This window comes from Meleagris gallopavo, chromosome 3, assembly GCF_000146605.3.
Source record: "Meleagris gallopavo isolate NT-WF06-2002-E0010 breed Aviagen turkey brand Nicholas breeding stock chromosome 3, Turkey_5.1, whole genome shotgun sequence".
NCBI classification, from domain to species: Eukaryota; Metazoa; Chordata; class Aves; order Galliformes; family Phasianidae; genus Meleagris; species Meleagris gallopavo.
The window spans coordinates 52,609,936-52,618,399 of NC_015013.2; positions in this window are offsets into that span (position 1 = coordinate 52,609,936).

The window sequence follows — 8,464 nt, forward strand, 5'->3', positions numbered from 1 at the left end:
TTTTTTTTAAAAGAGGAATCTTATCCAAACATCCAAACATGAGTGAAATGGGAAGATTTATGGAAGCAAAGAAGAGAAAAGTGGAAAAGGAAGTTTATCTTTTTTTTTTTTTAGAGACGCGCTGCTGTGTAAATGCACTGAAAGAATCTTTTGGCTATTTGGGCTTTTGCATAACAGCTAGAGACACAGAGCAATTAGATTTTCTAAGTATAAGCAAGAGAATCTGTTTTGTTTATACAGAAAAGTTCCCCAGAAGAGAGGCAGAAGCGGAGACATAAGTAATAAGCACATATGTTTGGAAAGAGTATAATGTACTTATAAATATTATAGTGGCGTCGCTATAGTTAAGGGTCTGGCAAGAATTCTGTTGTAAACCCTTCTTGTCAGAGGTTCAGAATGGAGCTGTAAAAATTCCAAGCTGCAACTTGGCATGTGAGGGCTCCAGGCAGGAGTGCAGGTTTCCCTCCTGCCCCTTCAGCAGCTTGGCATGAGCCTGATTGCCCACGGGGAATGATGCTAGACAGAGCCCTCACCTTTCTCTCCAAAAAGCAGATGGTTTGTATTCTTGCCTTGCCAGAAAAGTTGGAATATTGGAAATGTAGAGGGACATGTATTTGTGATGCAGAAAGCAACACTAGTGTATAGATGTGTGGTAGATAGAAACAAACTTTGCAAATGAGTGAATCCTTTCAGATTTAGCCCCAGTCCACATGTCTCTAGATGCTTGGTTTCACAAAGGGAAAATCATGCAACTCTTTAGGAAGTTGCCTTCATAAGCAAAACCACAGAGAAGTGCAAACCAATTAATGATTTTAGAACTGAATTTTTCTTGAGTTTATTCATGGTTTACTGGTTGCACTTTGTTAGCTGTTGAACTTAATGACAAAAGGAAGCATCAGGGTCTGTTTTTGATCCACAGACTATAAGGCCGTGATGTTTTTGTGTATTAACTGGCAAATCTGGCACTGGTAACAAAGGGGAAACTTAACCAGGAGTAAAAAGGAATTCAGCTGCAAGAAATTTAGGCTATCCAAACAAGCAGAGAGAGAAAGAATATTTTACATTTGGTCAGTGTATATGCTCTTTTAATTAAACAAAATAACATCAGAAAAAGCCCACTGTATTCCCCTAAGCCAAACACCTTAGGTTTCCTGCACCCAGTATCTGAGGTTTGTTTTTACTGAACAGGAGCTGCAAATCAGCACGCAAAGGATCAAAGGGGACACTGGAAGTTTTTTATTTAGGAGATGGTGGATACATATGCACTAAGCATATAGAGATCTGAAATTGCGCAGGGATTTAGGGACCTGGTTTTGGGGCTTACTTTTCATGTGCATGTCACCTGATCTGGTCTGCATGGCTTAGGTATGCATTACTAGCTATTAAATTATCATTTATGTTGAATTTTGGTAGTGACTAGAGGGGAATGAATTCTCCTCAGGTATCAGGTTGACAAGAGATATACCACAAGAGACATCTCAAACTGCTAAGGCAAAAGGAAAGATCATCAAAATAATAAATCAGTAAGCTAAGCAAAATATATCAGCTCTCCCAGAAAAAAAAAAAAAAAACTGTAGGCTACAAAACATTTGTTTTCATCATGATGATTGAGAATTTAAGCTGAAAAATGAAATGCCATTCATTAATTTTACTATAAATGGTTGCTCAGGTAAAAATGTAATTCACTAAAGGCACTGTCCCTTCTACTTCCTCGACCACTGTGTAGGTTCAGTGCCTGCAGGCCAAGTTTTGAACTGATGTACATCCTGTGCAATCCCACTGAATGGAGTGATGCAGACCATAAGGCAGCACTGCAGTCATCCCCTAGGATTCAGCCTGGCTCCAAGTAAATGTCACCTGGAGAAGCTACTAAGTCCTGTGGGTTAGCAGCGAGTATTTCAGAATACTCAGAAAGTTGAGAGCAATTGCTGCTGGCCTAAAAATCCCCCTAGAATGGGAGTCTGATTTAAATGCAGAAAATTTGGAGCCCAAATTCACTATCCAGTCTACACCAAACCTGTTTTGCAAAATGGTGGGAGATACAGAAATAAAGTGTGGAGCAGTACATAATAAAGCTGTTGATTTTAATATAGATCCTTATGGATTACATGTCTTGTTTCCGACTGTTCAAGTAAAATAACTTGAGAGAAAAGTCTAACCTTTCCTGTTTCACAGTAATTCCACTCAGAATTTACTCCTGCTTTATGATGAAAAAGGGAAGCTGCTGAGTCAAAGGTGAGAAAGAGGCTTAATTTTTTGATCTCTTCAAGGAATTACATACCACTATCTGCAATTACCTGTATAGACCAGTATTTTTTAATTCTGGAAGATAAAGGAAAAAAATAGAGATCTAGTGTCTGGAAGCTGAAGTAATATTAACACAGGAAATAAGGAACATATTTTTAACAGTGAAGGTACTTATCCATTGGAACAAATTACCACGGGTATGTGATGGATTCTCCATCCCTTGAAATGTTTATATCAAACCTGGACATCTTTCGTAAACTATGATCGAAGTCAGCTTGGAGCTCTGGGTTTGCGAGAATTACCAGGTGAAATTCAAAGACTGGTGTTATGCAGGAGGTCAGACTGAAGGCTCATAACTGTCTGCCTTCTGGCCTTAATAGTTGCTATTGCTAGTGAGAGAAGAGATGTTCATGCTTTTAGTTTTGTACAAATAGCCAGAAATGTCTACAGTCCCATGTCTGAATTTCAAAAATAAAAAACGGAATTTCAGAATAGTAGCAGGCTTCACTTTGAAATGTCTCTGAGTAGCTCAGTATTTAACATCTTCATTCACACCATTGGAAGAAAACATCAGTGGCCTCCGGCCCACGTTTTCCATGAGATAATGTAGATAAAGTCTACTTAAAATTAAGTAGACTGAATGATTTTTAATTGTTATTATTACTATTGTTTAAATCACAGAATCTCTTTGGAACTGCCTGTTTTAGCTCCCTGCTTTAGTGACAATTATAATTCCAGTGGTAACTATTCATTCCTTTCACCTAGTATGTTTTGGAGGGGACATTGGCTGTATGTAATATTTAAGTTGAAAGTAGCTATTGCAGTATAGCTAAAACAGAAATTATACTCTCAAAAATATACATTAAGGTGTGAAAATTAATTTTCTTCCCTGAAACTAAACTACAGCTAGATCACATATAACGTGATCCTTATTCCATGTAAGGGCATTTTGTGTGTGTGTATACATTTGTATGTATGCATGGGATGCATGCATGTGGTAATTTCAGTAAAACAAAGAGAGAGGGAAACCATGGAAAATCCGATCCAGTACTACAGAATTCCTGAACAGGTAGTCCATGCATCAATCTCTCCTCACTTCACATTCTCAGGACAGTTCAATGTGCCTGAGGCCTCAAAGGAATTTTTCTCATATGCCTCCAATGTTTTTATAAGGCTGCCTTGGCAGGAAATACATATGTTCTTAATAATGATTAAAAAGAATAAATTCACCTTTCAAAATCAAAGTGCAAATGGCATAGCAGGTGTAATTGAGGCAAATGATTATAGTGCAGATCTGTCTTTACAGAAAAAGCTCAAGGGAATTTACTATCTCCACAAGGATATAGTATTTTCAGTAGATATTGAGTATGTGGTTTGCCAAGAATTTGAGGCTAAGTATAAAACATGCCATTCAAACAATGAATATGAGCATTCAACTGGGGCGAAGAACAAGTTTTAAAAAGAGAAAAACAATAAACATAATTTGAAATAACCCAGATATAAACTCCATATGTGGAATCTAAGAGGCTAACATGGGATGAAAATGAACATTCAACTTGGAATCTCTGTACTGCAAATACAGTACAGAAAGGATTTTTATGATCAGATGGATAGCCCAAACTCTACTTGATGACATGCATTCTCCTGTGATTAAATGAAGAAGATAAGGAATACATGCTTTGCATACAAGTCCTTAAGCATCTTTAGGTAGGATGTAGGCCATTCAGAGCATAATTCTTCTGAGTGAAGAACTATTTCTCTATAAGCCTGATGTATATTTCCATCATGCTTTGAGAAATACTGGCTCCTAGCATTCTCTAAAAGGACTTTTGAGATCAGACATTCACTGTGCATCAAGCCACCCTTTCCAGCTGGCACTGTGCAGCAGGACCGTTGCAAAGCAAATAGGAGAGGAGTGGATGAGCTTCAGCTCAAAATACAATTGACCAGATCTTTCCTCCAAACTGGAGTAAAGAGGATGGAAGAAAAAATAACATGTTGTTCACAGATTTCACAACTTGGATTCAAGGAATGTTTGTTATAATTATTTATTTTATTTGCCTATCACCATGGTAGCTCAGTTCTCCACTTATAAAAAAAAAATTAGAAACACATTGGGGCCACATTTCATGAGATCTTGAATGTTATTTTCTGCTGTGTAATTGTTTCTCCTTCATTGACTAGTAATTAAGCTGCAGTATGCCTAGGTTTGCAAATCCTGCAGACTTGGAAAATTCCTCTAATTTTTAAAGTTTGTTTGTTTGCCAGGTGTTTTTTTTTCCCTCCAGGCCTGTCCAACTCTGAAAATTACAACTTAAGTAAAACCAAAACCATAAGTGTCATGTATCACTGAGGGATTACCTTACCACATTAATATTCAATAATGCCAGCTACCCTTGTTCAGCACACGAGGGCCTCGATTCCACTGAGTGATGAAATGGGGCCCAAAATTTTAGTGGAGAGAGAGTAAGGGCTTTCTTGCAAAGCTGGTCAACATTTTCAAGGATAGATTTTTTTCTGTGCACACAGACTGCTTACAGCAGCTTCTGGTAAGCAAAATACTTTGATAATCTTCTCCTAAAATGTTATAATTTTAAAAGTTGGAAAGAAAATCCAACAACAATCCATAATTTTCACTCCTGTCCAAATGAAACCGGGCTCTTTCAGAACTGTTCTATTTTCTTTATTTTTTGCCTCTTTCCTAGCCTCCACTGACCAAGCTCTGCCTTTGTGATGTGTGCATTCTGTAAGTTGCTGAGGCATATAATGCAGATGAAAGGAAGAGATAAGGCTGTAAGTGGAGCACCTCACTATTATGCAAAAGCTTTTTTAGTCCAGGCAGTATTTTGTGACATATGCATTTGTCAGATCATGCTCTGGTGACAGACCCTTGGCATGAAATGTGTTGCTTAATTGGGAGATTAAGGTTGCTGAAGATAACAAATTTTGCTGGACCTAGCAGAAGAGCTCCGAGGTGCCAAGCAAGCTGGATAGTACTCATTTCTGAAGAAAAAGAGCTTCAGCTCAGGAGTCCTATGCTACTTTAAATCTAAGACTGGATGGTAATCCTGTTAATGCAGTAACATGCAAAAGCATGATCTGCTTGGGGGAGGCTGTGCAGGGCTGTTGATTGCTCCCTCCTGAAGTCTCCCCTCACTTTCCAGGGTGATTGCTCCTGATCTCATTAGCAATCCACGACCCCAAAGATTGCATCCCATGTGTCTACTCACAGAACAACCAGCGGAACACAGGGTGAGAGCCAACATCACATGATCTTTCCATTTTTCAGGAAATGAAGTTTTAGCACCCTAGAACTGCAGCTGGATGGGAATGATCTATTTTGCCAGGAGAGATGGGAACTGGGACTTTGGCCTATCTGCCAACTCCAGAGCATTGGCATCAGGGCATCCCACCATGGGGACATCCATGCAGTGAGGCAGGAGCTGTGCCTGTGGCCATCCAGCCAGACAGTTCACCATGGCCCTCACCCCTCAGCTTCTTGTGTCTGAGACCTCAGTGCTCCTGCAGCACAAAAATGTTTCCAGATGAGTGGATCTTTTCCAAGTGTTTGCCTTTTGGCTATTAGCACTGCAATAGCAAACAAGTTTTGTCATGGTGAGTGAACTTCCTTTGGTTCCTTCCCCCCAGAAAGTCGCATCTTGTTTGTTGTGCCATGACAGCATCTTTGAGCTATCCTGAGTGAGTGTGTTAATCCTAGAAGGGACGAATTGAGGTGTTTGGCTGGCAATTTTTAAACTCCAGATGGCCATCCTCCAACTACCTGCCGGCTTGAATAGGAAATATGTCTCCTGACAGGCTCACTTCCTTCCATTTGCATTGTTTTCAGCAAAAATAGATTTTTAATAACTCCCATAATAACAGTCTTGCAAGGTGCGGCCTGCAAACATTAGCTCAAAACAGGACAAACATATTGCAATGTCTGTTGACTTTTCACCTATCAGTGGCCCCTAGCCAGTGGGCTGTGGCTGGTGATTAACAGTAGAATAGGAAGCGACCTAAGATTAAATATTGCTAAGAAGTGCCTGATATCCAAAATTAGAGTCCAGAACTTCAGCTGCTGCAAATTAGCTGAGGATCTGCTCAGAATGTTTAAGGATGCTGGTGAAATGAATTTTGTCACTGATCTTTTCTAACTCATCAAATCCTTCTCATACTGTATTTCTTTTCAGACATTTCACTATTTGATGTGCATTAATGCATCACAGCTGAGAATGTGTGGAGCCATAGTTGGCCTTGTTTAGTTAACTTTTAAGCTAACTGCAACTTTTCTTCAAAGACTGGTGTTTCATAGCACTTGTGTTTCCTCCTACCATGCATATACCTTCTTACCTTGTGCCAAACTTTAGCAACATTTCTAAGGATTTACAATTATGAGGCAGTGGTACTGGATTTCGAAATCTGCACTTCAAAGGGCACTTCAAAGCTCTTCTGACTTTTTGTACTGTCTGTCTCTCATACCTCCATCACTTTTGCCAAGAGTTTGATTAGAGCCAGTGTACTTAGACACCCATCCAGGGCTTCTAAGAGATTATCATTCTCCCCTCCTCTCCTCTCCTCTCCTCTCCTCTCCTCTCCTCTCCTCATTAAATGACAATGTGTATGATATAATCATATGTATTTTCTAAACTGTTTGCAATAGAAATGACTTTTAAAGCAACTATTTTGTATAGAGACAAAAAAATTCAGATCTGTTTCTGTACAGAAAATGGAAAATCCTGTTTTCAAGCTATCCGTCTAAGTATTCCTGTACTTTAAATTTGAGTACATTTGACATACTAATTTAAACAGAAGCACTTAAAAAAATGTAGATTTACCATTCCTCTTTTTTGTCCTTTATAACTTTTTGTATACATATATATATATATAAGTATGTAAAAATTTCCAAATTCTAGGTTTCTGAATCAGAGTATAGTCATCTAGAAGTCCAAATTAGATCCAGTAACAGAACTTGGTAGAGATCAGTCCTTCATGGTACAGTAGCTTTCCTAAGTTAATTACACTTTCCCATTGTTATTTCTTTCTTTGTAAAGTCTATGAAGGGTTCCATATGTTCTCGCTAGTTCACACTATAGCTAGGGATTTTATTGTGGTCTAAATATAGCAAATAAATAGTCCAGATATGCTCAGATTTATTTTGAAAACTTTAGTCTGGATAAAATGAAGGATATGACATTCAGAAGTAAATTTATGAGACTAGGAACAACAACAAGGAGCAGCTGGGAAGCGAGTCAGGAACAGAAGTGTTATCTCTTAACAACCTTCACTTGTACAGAATGCTGATTATTTCAGAAAAAAATCTCAGCTGCTCTGACCACGTCTGTTTTTTTGAGGAGTCCTCTGTTATATCCTCTTTCTAAATGACAAGGCCCCCTGATATTTCTAGATTTACCTCTAGGGTGATGAAAGCCTCAAAGCAAATTAATAAATAAATATAAAGCTAGCAGAAAGGATCTGATAAGAATAAGTTAATTAGAGAAACTTTAGTTGATGTTTCTTATCATGATTGAAACTCCAAATTGTTTTTTGTTTGCCTTATTTTGAGGGGGGTTTAACTACGTGAAACACAAAGTGAGTTTATAAAATTCATGGATGACTACTGAAGTTTTAACTTGCAATTGTACTGAGTCTGAAGAAGAGTTTTAAAATATGCACTATAATTGGAGTAATTTTATTCTTTAAAACCACCCCAGCTGTGTACAAAGTGATATCACAGCGTTAGCATATGGTTGCAATCACGTACACCACAATGTCATACTCTAGCTCCAGACCTGAGCTTACCTGTCTACAGACGCCCTCAAGTTCAGTGCTATCCTCTCATATCTATCCTATATAGACATTAACTAGATCTAGTTTTGCACCTACCTAATATTATCAAGTTGCATGGAGTTGCTTCTGATACCTTTCAAAGAAGCAGCCAGCTTTAAGCTTTACTGTCTCTCCCTGGAGAGACTTTTAAAAAAATCAATATTCAGTGGCTGGTCTTGGAATTTATGTAAATATCTTTTAGTTTTTGTTTTGTGGCAATTTAAAACCATAAATAGTTGGCATTGCAAAGGTTTATAATGATATTTTAAATGATCTTTGAATGTAAGAGTTCATGGAAATATTTTTTAAAGGAAGTTTATAATATAATAGTGTTACTGCAGCTACAGTAAAGCGAACTGCTTCTAAAAACTTAGGTTTTTTTTAATTATTT